Consider the following 20400-nt stretch of genomic DNA (forward strand, 5'->3'; position numbering starts at 1 on the left):
TACAAGACACTCTTGTACTTTTATCTAATCAATAACCTTCAGTAACAGAAGAAATCATTTATGACATTAATATTGTAAACTCTGCCCTACTGCTTAATACACCTAAGGAGCTCCTTTTTGCTCTTTACACAGAATAACACATTTAATGCTAAAAAATATTATGAAGTAAATATTATTATTATTGAACAAGATAACTTAACATTCTCCTCCAACTTGACTAAACTTTAGACTTCTTCCTGATTCTGGTCCCTAACCTCCCTTTTCTTAGACCATTTGCTTTAGGAAACTTGTTAATTGCTATGCTGATCCTTTGAGATACAAATCTTCCAGCCTTTTGCTAGTTTTAAGGCCCAGCAATGTCTTTCTCAAGGATCTGGAAGACATCACTTCTTTGCTTTTTAAGCTTTGCCTAGTGCAATTTTAACTTTGACATTATCCACAATTCATTGATATAGAATCTGAAGCACAGAAAAATGGAGTAACTTGCCTCAGGTCACATAGCTAGCAAGTGGCTACATTCTTGTCTTATCTTCTCACTTGACTGATATGGGCATCAGGGCTTTTGGTCTCAAGTGAACCCCGCCTAGAGTGAACACTGCTGTGTTAAAAGTACTTTTACACTGTTTTCCCTTTTGATCCAACCCAATACAGTAGACAGGACAGGTTTTGTATCTTTATTCTATAACTGAGAACCTAGGGAGGTTAAACACCTTGTCTAAATCAAACACTGGGTTAGTGAACGATCCAATTAAATTGTTTTATTTCCATGAATTTAGGATCCCAAGGTTTAAGTTTCAAATCCTCATTTCACTTTTGAGCTGCCTGGCAATGGGGAGGGCTAATTTGAGATAGGAACCTAATCCTTGGATTTTAGCAACCTGGTAGACCTATACCATTGCCATGACAACTAAGTAGCCTCTGGTCCCTCCTTCCCTGTTCTGGCAGTCCTCCCTGACCTTCTCCTCGAGAAGTCTCCAGAGCCTTTCTGTGGTTAAGAAAGGTCATCAGCTGAAATCTGCTCCATCCATGTTATTTTCCTTTGAACCAGCTCCCTGCAATGACCCTGACTTTTCATGGATGTCTCTTCAAACTCACTTTGGAAATCCAATTTGGTTTTGGGGCAGCAAGTATAAATTCTAACTGTTTTTTTTTTTTTTTTTTTTTCAGATTTCCAGATTGACTTCTCTGCCTTACACAGGGGTTCTGAGATAATACAGGATAGTGATGGAAACAAAGGAGACAAAAGTTATAGTAGAGGTAAATAGTGCTGAATGGGAACAGTGCGGGTAGGGAGAAATGCTTTAACAATACAGAAAATGGATGTCATAGAAAAAGTGTCCCACTCATGGCTAGGAGAGTCCAGGTTTAGCCCTGACAGCCAGTATGTGATCTTGTGATATCGTACAATTCTCAGGCCTCACTTTCCTCATTGGAGAGGGAGAGTAACCCCCAGCCTATTACCAGAGTCCTAGGCCAGAAGCCTGAATCTGGGGGTCCCAATGTCAGGTCAGACTATCGTACTAGAGTCTGAGGAGTAGTCAGGGAGTGGAGGACACCTCCACCTTCCAGGTTCCTGAGCAAATCACAGAAAGAATTTAAACACATGTCAGAGATGAATAGCAGAGTAAGAGACTTATTATAAAAAGAAAGTACACATTCAAGAATATATACATGTATATGGATATATAGGGTCATACTGTAAACCTAACCCTACCCTTCCCCTAAAATTAGTCCTAATCCTAACACTTCCTGTAACCATAAAACTATATATAAAACCATATATATTTATATGAATATTCATATATATTTGGCATATATATTTATATATTCAAATATATGTTGATATATATTCATTTGTATATTCATACCCTATGTCTAAATTGGACTGTGACCATACACCTAACACTTAACCTATCCATACATAAACCATATATTTTTAATATGTTTTCATATAAATTTCCACATATATATTCTTATATTCTTATACTGTTGTATATGGATATATAGGTTCATATCTTAACCCTAAACTTAATCACACCCATAACTTAGTTTTAATCCTGATGCTATTTCTAACCAAAAAACATTTGTTTAAAATCATATACATTTGTATGACAATTCATGTATATTTTGACATGCATGTGTACATATTCACATATGAATTTACATATATATTCATATGTATTTGTTTATATATTCATACCCTATATTTACTCCAAACCATAAATATAAACCTAACACTAAGCAATCCATATATAAAATCATACATATTTATATAACTTTTCATATATATTTTCACATAAATATTTTATATTACATGTTAATATATATGTTCATACCTTAACCATAGTTCTAATCCTAACCCTAAAATTAGTTGTTTATAAAACTATTTATATTCATATGCACATTTGTATATATTTTGACATATATTTTATATACTAACAAAATTCACATATATATTCATATATATTCATTTATTTTTCATAACTTATCTTTAAAGCATACACTTAATCATAAACTTTTCATATATAAAATAATATATTGATATAGGTTTTCATATAAATTTTCACATTAATATTCATATATATTTGTATATATGGATATATATGTTCATACCCTAATCCTAACCCTATGTCCCTAAAATTAGTCATACCCTTAACACTACCCCAAACAAAACTATTCCTATGTAAAACCATATATTTAAGTGAATATTATTGTGTATTTTGACATGCATATTATATGTTCAAATATATATTAATATATATTTATTTATATATATATACCCTATGTCTAAACTGAACCATAATCATACACTTAACATTCATATATACAACCATATATATTTATATAGGTTTACATATATATTTCCATATATATATATTCCTATGTATATTGTTATATATAGACATATATGTTCATAACTCTAAATCTAATCATGCCCAAAACTTAGTCTTAATCCTGACAATATTTCTAACCATAAAATCATTCATTTATATTTAAAACCAGATATATTTATATGATATTCATGTATATATTCACAAATGTATTTATATATGCATATAAATTCATATATATGTTCATACCTAGCTTTAAAACAAACAGTAATCATATACCTTATAAATAAATTTTGACATGCTCACATATTTATATGTAGGAATATATATGTTCATACCCTAACCCTAACCCTTACAATTAGTCGTAACCCTAACACTACCCCAACTATAAAATATTTATATAAAATTGTATATATTTATGTGTATATTTATATATATTTTGACATATACATTTATATATTAAAATATACATTCATATATTTATATATATTCAAATATATATTTATACACATAAATATATATACATTATAGAGATATAATGAACCATAGCCATACACCTAACACTTAACCTATCAGTATATAAAATGATTTATATTTATATAGAATTACATATATTTTACATATTATTGTCAATATGAATGCCTATATGTGTATATATATGTTAATAACTCAATCCCTAACACTACCCCTAACTATAAAAGTATTTATATTTAAAACCATATATACATACATAAATATTCATGAATATTTTGACAAATATGTTTACATGTTCACATATAAATTCACTCATATATTTATTCATTTATAAATTCATAATCTATATTTAACTGAACCATAATCATAATATTGCCACTAAACTTATTCAAATATAAAACTATATTTCTTTACATACATTTTCATTTTCATATGTATTTTCACATGTATAATCATATATATATTTTTATATATGGGTGTTTTTTTCAGCTTTTTGGATGCTGTGACTAAATGACCTGATTAGCACAACTGTAGAGGAGGAAAAGTTTATTTGAGGGCTCACGGTGTCAGAGGTCTCACTCCATAGAAGGCCGGCTCCATTCCTCTGGGCTCCAGGTGAGGCAGAACATCATGGCAGAAGAACATGGCAGAGGGAAGCAGCTCACATCATCAGAAAGCAGAGAGAGAGAGAGAGACAGACAGACAGACAGACAGACTACATTCCCCAGATACAAAATATATACCCCATAGCAATGTTCCAATTCCCACTTCCTCCAGCCACACCGTACCTCTTCAATTAATCCCATCAGGAATTAATTCACTGATTGGGTTAAGACTCTTACCACCCAATCATTTCTCCTCTGAACCTTCCTGCGTTGTCTCACATGTGAGCTTTTGGGGGACACCTCACTCCCAAACCATAACAATGGGTATATATGTTCATACCCTAATCCTAATTCTAACCCTACCCCTGAACTTAGTCCTAAACCTAACATTACTCCTAACCATAAAAATATTTTTATATAAAACCATATATATTTATGTGAAAGTTCATATGCATATTGACATATGCATTTATGTATTCAAATACATATTTATATATATTGCATTTATATAGTCATACCCTTTCTCTCAACCAAACCACAACCATACACCAAACATATAATCTATCTGTATATAAAAATTATATATTTATAAGGATTTAATATATATATTCACTTGTATATATATTCTCATATATGGATATACATATTCATACCACAACACTAATCCTAACCCTACCACTAAACCAGTCATAAAAGCATTTATACATAAACCAGATATATTTATATGAATAGTTATGTATATATTGACATATATTGATATATTTGCATATAAATTTACATATATTCATTTACATATTTATAACCTATCTTTAATCTGAACCATAATTATATATCTAAACTTAAACCTATCCATATGTAAAACCATATATGTTTATGTAAGTATTCATATGTATTTTCACATATTCCTACATGTATTTTTATATATGCATATGTAATTTCATACCCTAACCCTAATCCAACCCAACCCCTAGCACTAAAATTAGTCCTAATCCTAATCCTATCCATAAACATAAAATTAATTATATTGAAAACCATATATATTTACATGAATATTTATGTAATTTGATGTATATTTGTATATTCACATATAAATTCATATATATCCCTCTATATATTTATTTATAGATTCATACCCTATCTTTAAACCAAAGCATAATCATATACATAACCCTAAATTTATATATACATACAACTGTATTTACTTACATAGTTTTTCATATATTTTTTCACATATACATTTATATGTATATTCTTTTGTATGTGTATATATGTTCATACCCAAACCCTAATCCTAACACTACCCCTAAATTTAGCCTAAACACTTAAAATAACAAAAATCATAAAATTATTTTCATATAAACCCATATATATTTATGACTATTCATAAACATTTTCAGTTATATATTCAAAAATATATTCATATATTTTCATATGTATTTATTTTATATATTCATACCTATCTCTAAAAAGAACCATAAACATACAACTAACACTTATCTTGTCACATAGATATTTCTACATAGATTGTTATATATGGATATATATGTTCATTCCTCAAACCTAACCTTAACCCTATTCCTTTAGAGTCCTAACCTGACATTACCCCAACCATAAAAGTATTTATATATAAACAATATATATTTATATATAAAACCATATATATTTATATTGACATATATATGTATATATCCACACATTAAATTCATAATTTATTTATATTTGTAAACTATCTTTAAACAACACTGTAAACATTTACCTAACCTTTAACCTACTCATACATAAAATCCCTCTACCAAACTGTAACCACACACCTAACTTATAACCTATTTGTATATAAAACATATATTTACATAAATTTTCATATGTATATTTTCACATATACATTCGTATATATATTCTTTAAAAATTTTTTTCTCGTTGATTTTTGTTTTTAGTTGTGGATGGACCTTTATTTTAGTTATTTATATATGGTGCTGATAATTGAGCCCAGTGCCTCACACATGCTAGGCAAGTGCTCTACCACTGAGCCACAACCCCAGACCTACATATTCTCTTATATGTATGTAAATATGTTTCTATACCAACCATATCCTAACTCTACACCTCAGTTTAGTCTTAACCATAAAAATACCCCTAACCATAAAGTTATTTTTATATAATACCATATATATTTATGTTTTTCATATGTATTTTGACATATATTGAAATATTTATTAATATGTGTATTCATATTCATACCCTATCTCTAAAATGAAGCAAAACCATACACTTAACATTTAAACTGTATTTAAAACCATGTATATTTATATAGTTTTCATATATATATATTTTCACATATGTAGTCCTATATGAATCCTTAAATATTCTTATACATGTTGATATCCTAAACCTAACCAAAACCTTCCCCTAAACTAACCCTGACACTACCCCACCCATAAAAATATTTTATATAAAACATATTTATATGAATATTCATATATATTTTGACATATCAATTTATATATTCAAAAAAATATATATTATATATATATTTTTTTGGTGGGGGTACCAGGAATTGGACTCAACCACTGAGCCACATCGCCAGCCCTGTTTTGTATTTTTTTTAGAGACAGGGTCTTACTGAGTTGCTTAGTTCCTCGCTTTTGCTGAGGCTGGATTTGAACTTGAGATTCTCCTGTCACAGTCTCCCCAGCCGCTGCGATTTCAGGCTTGTGCCACAGCGCCTGGCTATATTCTTAATTTATCTTCAAACATAACCATACACCTAATCATAAACCTATCCATACATAAAATATTTATTTATATAGATTTCATATTATTTTTACATAAATAATAATATATATGGATCAATATGGTGATACCTTAACTCTAATCCTAACCCTAACCTTGGTTCTAACTCCAACATGACTCCTTACCATAAAACTATTTTTATGTAAAATCATATATATTTATATGGATATTTATATATAATTTGACATATATTTACATATTCAAATATACATTTATATATTCATAAATATTCATCTACATATATATATCCTATCTCTAAACCAAACCGTAACCATACCTCAGCACTTAAACTATCTGTAGATAAAACCCTATATATTTATATAGGTTTTCATATATATATTTCACATATATTTATTCTTACATATATATTCTTATATTCATATCATAACCCTAACCCTGACCATACCCCTAAATTTAGTCTAACCCGAAACTACCACTAAATGTAAAACTATTAATAAATAAAACCATATATATTCATATGAATATTCAAGTATATTTTCACATGTGTATTAATTCATGTATAAATTCATATATACATTCATATATTCATATCCTACCTATAAAGCGACCTGTAATCATATACCTAACACTAAACCTATCTCTGTATAAAACCATGAAGTTGGGCATTGCAGCACATGCCTATAATCCCAGTGGCACTGGAGGCTGAAGGAGGAAGATAGCAAGTTCAAAGCCAGCCTCAGCAAAAGTGAGGCATTAAGCAACTCAGTGAGAACCTGTCTCTAAACAAAATACAAAATAGGGCTGGGGATGTGATTCAGTAGTTCAGTCCCCCTCAGTTCAATCCCTGGTACCAGCCCCCTCAAAACCATAAATATTTAGTTTCATATATATTTTCATATACATTTGTATGTATATTCTTACATATGTACATATATGTTTATGCTCTAACCCTACCCCTAAATTTACTCCAAACCCTGTCCTTAACCTAAAACTATTTTTATATAAAATAATATATATTTATATAAATATTCATATATATTTGATCTATATATTTAAATATTCACATTAAGTTCATATATACATATATTTTTATATATTTATCCCTTATCTTTAAACATATCTAATCATACACCCAACTCTAAATCTATCCACGTATAAAACCTTATATACTTGAATAGTATTTCATATATATTTCCATATATTCATTCCTATACATATTCTTATATGTTTAAATATATGTTCATACCCTAACCAAAATCCTAACCTTACCCAAAAGCTTAGTCCTAACCTTAACCATAAATGTAATTATATGTAAATCCATATATATTTATATGAATAGTCACACAAATTTTGACATATTTATATATTCACATATAAATTCATATATATTTTAATAGTCATAACTTATCTTTACACCAAACTGTAATCATATACCTAACACTCATCCTATCCATGTATAAAATCATATATATTTATATGATTATACAAGTATTTATATATTTATAGGTTTTCATATATATATTTTTACATACATATTCTTATATATGAATATATACATTCAACCCTAACCCTAGTCCTAATCATCCCTTTAAATTTGCTCTTAATCCAAACACTACCCCAACCATAAAACTATTTTTAAATAAAACAATATATATTTGTGTGACTATTCATATGTATTTTGACATGCACACACACACACACACACACGTGGACATGTAGTCACATATATTCATTTATATATTCATACCCTATGTCTAAACCGAATCCTAATGATATACATAACTGTAAACCTATCCATATGTAGAAACATATTTATTTAGGTTTTCATATCTATTTTCACATATATATTCTTATAAATGGATATACATGTTCATACCCTTGTCATAAACCTACCCCTAAATTTAGTTTAAACCCCAACATTACCCTTAATTATAAAACTATTTTTGTACAAAACCATATGTATTTAAACAAATATTCATATATATTCTTACATATATTTATATATCAAATATATATTCATATTCATATTCTTATATATTCATACCCTGTCACACAACCATAACCATAAACCTAACAACTGACCTATCCATATATAAAACCATATATGCTTATATAGGTTTTCTAATATATTTTTACACATATATTTTATATATATTCTTATATATGATACATAGATAAATATATGTGAATATATTTGAACATGATAAATATATATGTCAAATATTTATGAATTTTCATATAAGTATACATAATTTAATATATAAATAATTTTACAAAAAAGGTAGTACTAGAGTTAAGCTAAGTTTATGGGTAGGGTTAGGGTGAAGGTTAGATTATGGACATATATATCCATATATATGAATATATACATGGATAAGTATGTAAAAATTTATATATAAACTTATAATTTTTTTTAATATATAAAAAGTTTTAGAGTTAAGGGGATAGTCACCATTAGTTTTAAAGATAGGGTATAAATATATAAATGAATATATATAAATTTATATGATTATATAAGCAAATTTAAATGTGAATATAGAAGTATACATCAAAATGCATGTGAATAGTCATAAAATGTATGTGGTTTTATATATAAATACTTTTATGGTTAGAGGTAGTGTTAGGTTTAGGATTATATATGGTTTTATAAATAAATATATGGTTGGGGTAATATTAGGTAAGACTAAGTTTAGGGGTACATTTAGGGTTAGGGTCAGGATATGAATATATATGCATTCATTTAAAATAATATACTTGGCAAATATATGTGAAAATACATATGAAAACCAATACACACATATATGTTAGCATATGGAGAAGTTTAAGGTTAGTGATATGATTATGGTTTGGTTTAAAGGTAGGATATGGACACAGAAATGAATATATATGTGAATTTATGAGAGTATATAAATATAAACCTCAATATGTACATGAATATTCATATAAATATATAGGAACTTATGTGAAATTAATTTTATTGTTGGGGTAGTGTCAGGGTTAGGACTAAGTTTAGGGTTAGGGTTAGGATATGCACATATATGTTCATGTATAATAATATATGTAGAAATATATAAATGAATATAGATATGAAACCTATATAAATATATATATATATATATATATAATATTTGAATGTGGTATGTGTGAAGTGAATGGTTACAGTTTGGTTGTGAGATAGGATATATAAATGAGTATATATGAATATATATAAGAATATAGATTTGAATATATAAATACATGTGTCAAAATATATAGAAATATTCACATAAATATATATGACTTTATATAAAAATACTTTTATGGTTAGGGGTAGTGTCTGGTTAGGACTAATTTTAGAAGATGGATTAGGTTTAGGGTTAGAGTGTGAGCATATATATCCATATAAGACTCAGAATAGCCAAAGCAATCCTTAGCAAGAAGAGTAAAGTAAAGCAGGAGGTATCACAATACCAGACCTTAAACTATTATTACAGAGCAATAGTAACAAAAATGGCATGGTATTGGCACCAAACTAGGCAGGTAGACCAAAGGTAGAGAAGAGAAGACACAGAGACAAACCCACATAAATAGTTATCTCATACTAGACAAAAGTTCCAAAAACATACAATGAAGAAAAGATAGCCTCTTCAACAAATGGTGCTGGGAAAACTAGAAATCCATGTGCAGCAAAATGAAATTAATCCCCTATCTCTCACCCTGCACAAAACTCAACTCAGAATGAATCAAAGACCTAGGAATTAGACCAGAGACCCTGCACCAAATAGAAGAAAAAGTAAGCCCAAATCTTCATCATGTTGGCTTAGGACCAGACTTCCTTAACATGACTCCCAAAACAAAAAAGTAAAATCAAGAATCAATAAATGGGATGAATTCAAACTAAAAAGTTTTTTCTCAGCAAAGGAAATCATCAATAACATGAAGAGAGAACCTACATAATGGGAAAAAATCTTTACCACATGCACTTCAGATAGAGCATTAATCTCCAGAGTTTATAAAGAACTCAAAAAGCTTAACACTAAAAATACAAATAACCCAATCAATAAACAGGCTAAGGAACTGAACAGACACTCCACAGAAGAAGAAATATAATTAATCAACAAATATATGAAAAAATGTTCAACATCTCTAGTAATTAGAGAAATGTAAATCAAAACTACCCTAAGATTCCATCTCACCCCAATTAGAATGGCGATTATCAAGAATACAAGCAACAATAGGTGATGACAAGGATGTGGGGAAAAAGGCACACTCATATATTGCTGGTGGGGTTGCAAATTGGTGCAACTACTCTGGAAAGCAGTGTGGAGATTCCTTAGAAAACTTGGAATGGAACCATCGTTTGAACCAGCTATCTCACTCCTTGGCCTATACCCAAAGGACTTTAAATGGATGAAGTTGGAAGATATCATGCTAAGTGAAATAGGCCAAGCCCAAAAAACCAAAGGCTGCATGTTTTCCCTGATAAGTGGATGGCGATATATAATGAGTTGGGGTAGGGGGAAAGAGAAGAATGAAGGAACTTTGGATGGTGTAGAGAAAAATGGAGTGGGAGGGGGTGAGGGATGGAAAGATAGTAGAATGAAACAGTATTACCCTATGTATATTTATGATTACATGAATGGTGTGAATCTACATTGTGTACAACCATAGAAATGAAAATTTGAAAATGAAAAAGAAACATTTTTCTTGAATAACACCAAACTTTTTTTATAACATTAATTTATTACCAGGGTAAATTGTGTTGGCATGCTAAATAAAATCATCTGATAATTTCAGTTAAGAAAGTATATATATAGAGAATATATGTGTGAGAATATACATGAAAACCTATATACATACATAGGGTTTTATATGTGGATAGATTTATGGTTACATGACTATAATTTGGTTCAAATATAGGGTATGAATATATAAAAGAATATATTTGAATACATGTGTAAATTTACATGTGAACATATAAATATATACACATCAAATTGTATATGAATATTCATATAAATATATATGAATTTGTATAAAAATTGTTTTACAGTTAGGGGTTGTGTCAGGGTTAGAAATAAGTTTAGGGGAAGGATTAGGGTTAGGGTTAGGGTATGAACATACCTATTTATACATAAGAATATATATGTGAAAATGTGTATTTAAACCTATATACACACATGTGGTTCTATATATGGGTAGGTTTAAAGTTAGTCATATGATAAGGTTTGGATTAAAATAAGGTAGGATTATATAAATGAATATGTATAAATATATATGAATATATTCATTGATTTGTATGTGAATATATAAATATATATCAAAATATATATGAATATTCATATAAGTATATAAGGATTTATATAAAAATAGCTTATGGTTAGAGATAGTGTCAGAGTTAGGACTAAATTTAGGGGTAGAGGTAGGGTTAGGTTTCAAACATATATATCCACACATAATAGTGTATATAGAAATATGTAAGTGAATACATATACTTATATATATGAAAAACTAGATAAATATATATGGTTTTATATACAGATAGGTTATATATAAAATGTATGATTATGAGATAGGGTATGAATATTATAAATGAGTATATATGAATATATATTTAAATATATAAATATGTACATCAAATTATATAAGAATATTTACATAAATAGATATGGTTTCATATAAAATATTTTTATGGTTGGGGTAGTGTTAGTATTAGTTTAAGTTTAGGGTTATGGTTAGCATTAGGATTAGGATGTGAACATATTTATACATATATAAGAATATATATAGGAATACATATGTGAAAATATATATAAAAGCATAAATATATTGGGTTTTACATATAGATAAGTTGAATGTTAAGTGTATGTTTACTGATCAGTTCAGAGATAGTGTATGACTATATACATGAATATATGTAAATATATTCATATGAATATGTACTTAACCATATGAATATATATAAAATATATATGAATATTCACAAAAATATATGTGGTTTATATGTAAATACTTTTATTGTTAGGGTTAGTGTTAGGTTAGGGCTAGGTCTAGAAGTATTAGGATTAAGGTTAAGGTATGGACATATATATCCATACATAAGAATATATATAGGATTATATTATAAAATATATATGAAAACCTATATACATATGTATGATTTTATATAAGGATAGGTTTCAACTTATATGATTATGATTTGTTTTAAAGATAGGGTTTGGATATATAAATGAATATATGTGAATATATAAATATGTATGTCAAAATATATTTGAATATTCTTATGAGTATATATGTATTTAAATAAAAGTAGTTTTATAATTAGGAGTAGTGTCAGGGTTAGGACTAAATTTAGGATAGGTTTAGGGTTAAGATATGAACATAAATATTTATATAGAAGAATATATAAGTAAATACATATGTGAATATATTTATGAAAACCTGTATAAATATATGTGGTTCTAGATATAGATATGTTATATGTTAGGTGTCTGGTTACAGTTTGAGAGATAGGGTATGAATATATAAAAGAAAATATGTACAGAATCCTGTATAAATAAATGTATGGATAGGTTTAATGTTAGTTATATGCTTATGGTTTGGTTTAAAGATTCATTTATATGAATAATACATGAATTTATATGTGAATACATAAATATATATGTCAAAATATACATGATATTCATGTGTATATATATATATATAAATAGGTATGTTTAAATATATATGGTTTTATATACAGATAGGTTAAGTGCTAGGTGTATTGTTACAGTTAGACTTAAAGATAGGTTAAAAATATATAAGTGAATATATATAAATAGGTTTTCATACAGATTTTCATACATATTTTCACACATATATCCCTATATATATTCTTATATATGTATATATATGTTCATACCCTAACTCTAACTCTAACCCTACCCCTAAACTTAGTCTTTACCTTAACAGGATCCCTAATCATTAAAGTATTTTTATATAAAACCATATATATATTCATGTATATTTTAAATTTATATTTATATATTTACATATAAATTCCTAAACACACACACACACATACACACATATATATATATGTATGTATTCATAGATATTCCTCAGAGAGAGAGTCCCCTCATCTTGGCCTGTGGTTTTAACATCTATAGAGAGACAGTAGCTTGTGGATGGAGTCAGGGTGGGGTTATGCAATTTCATGCCAGTTTTCCTTTGCACTTGCACATTACCCTAATCATGCTACTTTCTACATTTCATGTCTCATTGTATCTCAAATTTCTACCCAAGAGTGTGAGTCTTGCTATTTATAATGAGGCTGAGGTCATTTCTCAGTCTCCCAAGCCTTTAGTGTGCATGCTCTTTAAAGGAGTGGTTCCTCTGGATAGCTTATGGTAATTTTGTGTTTTTGTTGCTTTGCTATCAGCCAGTTGGCAAGCTACCAGCAGGGATGTGGGCACAAGGACACAGGCTGGGTTGCTCATAAATTATGTTCTGCATTCCCATGATTTATGGGTATTCATCTTTTGAGACACAGTTTCAAAAAAAAAGGAAAAAGTAATGTGAAAAGCAGGAAGGTAATAAGTATGGCCATACTGGGAGGACAAAGAGGACCAGCATTTCTAGTCCTGTCTTTGGGGGTACTGACAGGAACTTCCAGATAATATAGACAAGGGGGGAACTGAAATATGCATAGTCAAGCAGTCTTGGTCAAATTGTGTTCTGGCTGATCCTTGTCTCAGGATTGGTCATCTGAGGTGATAAGAAAGTTGCCTGGGGGTAGTGTTGACTCATCCCAAAGTGTTTATTGATCAGACCTGTTATTTCTGCCATCAGAAGTGACTCAGCAAAGATGTCAGATGCAAAATGGAGACAGATACCAGGCTTCTTATATTTGCAGACCCACGTGAAAAGTCAGCATGTTTAGCAAAAGTAGCCTCTAAGTCTTTGTCACATGCCTTGTGGGTTCATAAGAGTGTGTCAACGTGGTTGCCCTGAATGACCGATGGCTTGTTTACCAATGCACGGTTTGGATGTGGAAGCATTATGGAGACTGCAGAGGCTGCACTCCACTTAAGCAGCCATTGACTCTCCAGGAGTCTAACCCATTTTTACCTAGCCAATCTAGTTGCTCTGTCATCAACTCAGCTTCTTTTCTCCATGCATCAGCTCTTTTCATGAGCCCTAACCATGGAGAGAGGTGGGAACTGCAGATTGGCCTGAGGACCATGAATCCCCAAGTGCTCTGACTCCTGTGCCCCATTACATGAGGGCTGAGGAGGATCACAGGGAAGCCTGGTCAGCCTTGGTCCCCAAAGGGGCAAGGAAGAACCCAGGCAGCTCTTGGAGAGAGATGTAGCAACAGAAGCAGGGAAGTCTTTGTTCTCAGTCTAACAGTAGAACTTTCTGCAAAGGATCTGCTTGGTAGTGGGAAGGGTAGGGGGCAAGACCCGTTCTTTCTTTCTCCCTACCTTGTGTTCTAAGGAGTCACCATTTACATCTCATGTGTTGTGTAGCCTGTGGGACTAAGGAAACTTCTAGGAAACAGAATAAGTTACCTTGGCCATACTGTAAACAGAGGCTCCCCTGAAGTTGTCCTTTGTCTGAAGAGAAGCCTCACTTATGATCGCCCACCGCCCGCGGGGACAATCACAATGCGTACGCTCTTCTTGATCACAGGAACCAAAAGGGGTTTATTCTGCAAGTTTCAGACTTATATTGAGAACATCAGCCTATCAGAGAGTAGAATACCAGGAAAGTCAGCCTATCAAGGAACAGTCTCCAGGCAGATACCAGGATCGCCTCATGTACAACAACCAACCAGAGTTACTTCCTAAAACTTGTATATGAATGCATCTATGTCTGGCAAGCTGCCAGGCGCCATCTTAGAGATCAGGCCACGGTGCGGCTCTGGGGCCCTCAGAGCCCGCCCCTGACATCTTCCCCTTATTCTTTAAATAAAGAAAAGATTACTTGGGACCATGCCTGTCTTAGGTTGTCCATGGCAAATTACATCCTTACCCGTCATTGGAATTCTGACCTCCAGGCGTCAGAACCCTGTCTTAGGTTGGTATGTATTTCCATGGATCTTACCCGTCTTTGACTACTGGTCCAGCATGCTTAGCCATACTTGGGGGGATGTGCCTGTCTCAATGGCTGTCAAAGCCTGTACTATAGCCCGTTGATGACACCGGGCATCTTGGCGGGCTCTGATTTGGCTGTGTGTAACATAGGCTATCCCTAAGCAGATAATAATCAGAACAGCTACTGTTCCAGCCCACAGTTTTGTCAATCCCAGGGCTTTAGATAACAAAGAGAACATCTTGGATACCGATGCAACTTGAACCCTGGTGGCATTGACTCTGAGTATTTCAGCTCGTAGCTGACTGGTTAAATTATCAAACGTAGATGACCAATTACCAGTAAGGTAGACAGATTTTTAGATAACATAACCACAGAGCTAAGGTTATTATAAGCAATAGGGGTGACACACACTGCTCTTAAAGGATAAACACATCCCAGTCCCAAAAGTTCTTGCAAGATATCCACTTGTTCTTGTAGTAAGTCCACTCTTTGATTTACAAGGAGTATGCCTGCTGTTAGATGTTGGTTTAGGGTCTCTTTAGTCTGTAAGGCTGCAGCTGTATTTTCGGCCAAGTGATTGTTGTTGCTGTCTGTATGGTTGTGTCAATGCTGCTGCTGCGGTTGCGGCTGCCGCTGCAGAGACTGCTACCGTGGCAACCACGGCCACTGTGATGCCAAAATCTCTCCTGTTTCTTGATAGTAATACTGGCAATTCCGCATCTGTAACAGAGACTGGGACTGGTAGGAAGGTAGGAACACACATTAAGACTGCCAGTGGGAACCTAGAAGCATTCCAACATTGAGAGATAGCACAAATCTGAAGTACAATTGAGAGAAGCAGTTGTTTCATTAGTTAGCAGAAACATAAAAGGGGGAAACACACAAACTGGGGTAGGTGGAAAGGTACATAGTTGAATTGTTCCTCCTAAGAGACTAAAAAGAGGTTGTAAGTTAGTTCAAGGGGGGAAAGGCTACGAGCATCATGGTCATCAGGAGTATGTTCAGCATCTTCATTTTGTTGGTCTGAGTTACTTGTTGGTAGCGTTGGCACTGGTCGAGTTAGTCACTCAGGAACCCAGATAGGCGATGTTTTATCCTGTGGAAACACACAAACCGAGCCGCGACTCCAGTAAAGCACCGGGTCCGGGCCATTCCATTGTCCTGTAAGAACATCCTTCCATTTTACCGTCACTCTATCATGTTGTTTATGATTGCCATGTCTCTCAGCGGCAGAGCGACCCTCATTGTCCAGAGTTAAAAAATTCAAAATAAAGAGGCAAAGAGAAAGTTTATCTTTAGGGGACCTGAAGGTCTCCCCTATTCCCCCTTTTTGTTTATTTACAGACTTTCTTAGCACTTATTTAGACCCTCATGTATTTTATCACATAAGCACTTTCTTACCCAGAAACATTTTGTTTTTCACTAGATATATTTCCATATCTAGAACCTTTTATTTTTTTTTCTTTCCTATCTGTTGACCTCTTTGTTCACATTCTGAAACAACTCTTATGAAATTTCTGAATTTAGATAAATTACTCTATTTTAACAAGATTAAATATTTTGTTATTTATAGTACTCTAATTGAAACACAGCTGAAACTTTTAGAACCCTTTGTGTATAGAATTGTACCTGTTAGGACATAACTCTTAGTAACCTTGTTTTTAGTTTAGTGATGACACAAAACAATTTTCTGTACAAACACATTTGAGTAATCCCATGCATGTCAATTCTAATTCACTTATTTTCTTAAAAAAAAAACAAGATATTAGACAAGTGCCCTGAACAGTATTTCCCAGCTTTTTCTTGTTGGAGGAAAGTCCTAGAAAAATTGATGTTAGACATTTTATAAACATCAACATTATATCAGTTTGACCACCTAGAGACTTGCAAGTTATTTTCAAGACATTTTACTTCTATTAGTTTACCCAATTTAAATTGAACCTTTTTAAATCATGTGAATTAAAAATATTTGGATCCATTTTTAAATTTTAATTTTAGGAGCGCTCAGTTTTGATACAGACAAAACATGACATCAGACAGCACGACATACACATAACACAAAATCAAAGGCCTTGAAACTTTATAGGTGAGTCTCCATTGCAATGTAACAGATGTTCAAAAACTCTAGTTGAATAAAAAAAATAGAACTGATCAAAAAGGTCATGAGCTCAAAAAATATGTAGAATTCAAAAAAATTAAGAGTCCTGGAAAAATGAAGCGGCCGTTAAGTACTTTAGTAAAGCACCATAAAATTTACTTTTGCTGGAGTTCAGGTAAGACTTTTGCTCTCTTTTTTTTTTTTTTTTTTTTTTTTCTTTTTCTTGGGTTTGAGACGGTCTCCTACTGAGCCTTCAGGCTTTCTCTATTTACATTTCAATGTAAGCCTTGACTGAGATTTGGATCTGAAAGGGGAGAAAATGTTCCAGCAGAAACTTGATGCCTGGAGCATTTTAACCCTTAATCCTGGTTAGTAATCAATTCAGGTTTGGTCGCAGAAAATTGTGAAACAATTATCTCCCAATATTTGTGGAGACTGGGGCTACTATATTATGCTCCTTACTAGGACATGCCACTGATGGTTGGGCTGGTTCTAAGAGCTGAGAGCGCAGGGTCACCATGTGTGGTGTGTGTTTGCCCCATCTTTTCTTTAGTAGATCCTGTAACAGCAAGATTTTTTGTTCTACATAGTAAATCCTCCTCTTCATCTGAACTATCCTCACACCCAGTTTCATTTTCCTTGTCTGTCTCTGATCTTATTGATGCCCTTTCTGATGCTTTAGACCTTTCCTCTTTTATTTCCTCCAAAACCTCTTCCCCTTGTTTTATGGTCTCTCTGCATTTGGTATTAGGAGTATCTAAACACCCTCTAACTAACATCCGTATGGCCATGGTTCCCAGGGGTAATGGTTTTACTCTCTCTGTCGCTCTCAAATCCTCCCCTAGAAGCTCCCATTGAGGGATATTCAGTAATCCCTCGTCCAAGAACCATGGCGCAATATCTTCCACTGTGCGTAAAAAGTTTCAGGCTGTTTTAGTTTCAGGAGGAATTCCATTGGCCCGGAGCAAATCCTTTAAGGGACCTTCCATGCGCATTTGTGACATTTCAGTACCCGTATTTCTCTATTAAACTAACAGAATGCAAAACACTTTAACTAGCAAAACAAAAGCGAAAGCACTTACAAACACTCAATCTCCGTAGCTTATCCCGCGAACTTTAACTTGTCGCTTATCCCGCGAACTTTAACTCCGTCGCTCATCCCGCGAACTTTAACTTGTTGCTTATCCCACGAACTTTAACTCCGTGGCTTATCCCGCGAACTTTAACTCGTCGCTTATCCCGCGAACTTTAACTCGTCGCTTATCCCGCGAACTTTAACTTGTTGCTTATCCCGCGAACTTTAACTCCGTCGCTTATCCCACGAACTTTAACTCCGTCGCTTATCCCGCGAACTTTAACCTGGCCAGACTGTACTTTTCTTTCCCTGTATTTACCTGATCAGTTCCTTTTTTGTAACTCGAGTTCCCAGGTTTCAGCACCACTTATGATCGCCCACCGCCCGCGGGACAATCACAGTGCGTACGCTCTTCTTGATCATAGGAACCAAAAGGGGTTTATTCTGTAAGTTTCAGACTTATATTGAGAACATCAGCCTATCAGAGAGTAGACTACCAGGAAAGTCAGTCTATCAAGGAACAGTCTCCAGGCAGATACCAGGATTGCCTCATGTACAACAGCCAACCAGAGTTACTTCCTAAAACTTGTATATGAGTACATCTATGTCTGGCAAGCTGCCAGGCACCATCTTAGAGATCAGGCCATGGTGCGGCTCTGGGGCCCTCAGAGCCCGCCCCTGACACTCACTTAGATGGTTCTATGCAGATAGCATTTACCATGCCATCAATTTACACAAAGCACATGAATTGACTTGCAGAAGAGTTGTATGTCTGTTTGAAAAGAACATGCTAGAGCTGGGCCCAGGAAGTTGAAGTCAGTTGAGATGTCCTCGAGAAGACACACACCCCAGCTGATGAAGGACTGACCCAGCCTGAAGCCTCTCTGCCTCATTTCCCTTCCCCATAAAAGACTGCCATGCCCTTGAGACTCCCTAGGGTAGAACTTTGAGGTGCTAGCTCCTCTCTCCCCTTCAGGGCCAGCCAAAGCTTTCCAATAATTCCTGTTTCTTGAATTTTGGTCACTTCGAGTGGTCAGCTTGGCAACAATACCCTGCCTCCCGAAGGCCTTTCCACAGCCAGACAGATATCTCCCTACATGCCTTCAGTTATGCACTCCTCTATCTAGTGGGTAGATTTTGAACAGAAACTAGACGTAGGGATCACCTCACTCTGCCGCCCCAAGCCTTTGGCTCAACAAGATGGGATCATATAGGCTGTTACTTTCCTATCTTCTTTATATGAAATCATCTCAGCTCCTTCTATTTTCTTTTGTGACCAAGACAACCTTAGAGTTCCCTTCAGCTTGAGGAAATATGTCTTTCTGGACTCTAGGCCCCTGAGCTCTCTTCAAGCATTTACTTTGGAGCATGCATTACAAGTCCTTTCTCTGTCCGTTCAAGTTGCAAATCTCCCAGCCTCTTTTCAGTTTGGCACCCCCAAATGTCTTTTTCTAGGATCTGAGAACTTTCTATTTGAAAGGAAAGCCTCAAGGAAGATGGCGCCCCTCA

This window comes from Sciurus carolinensis, chromosome 4 (genome assembly GCF_902686445.1).
Source record: "Sciurus carolinensis chromosome 4, mSciCar1.2, whole genome shotgun sequence".
NCBI lineage: Eukaryota > Metazoa > Chordata > Mammalia > Rodentia > Sciuridae > Sciurus > Sciurus carolinensis.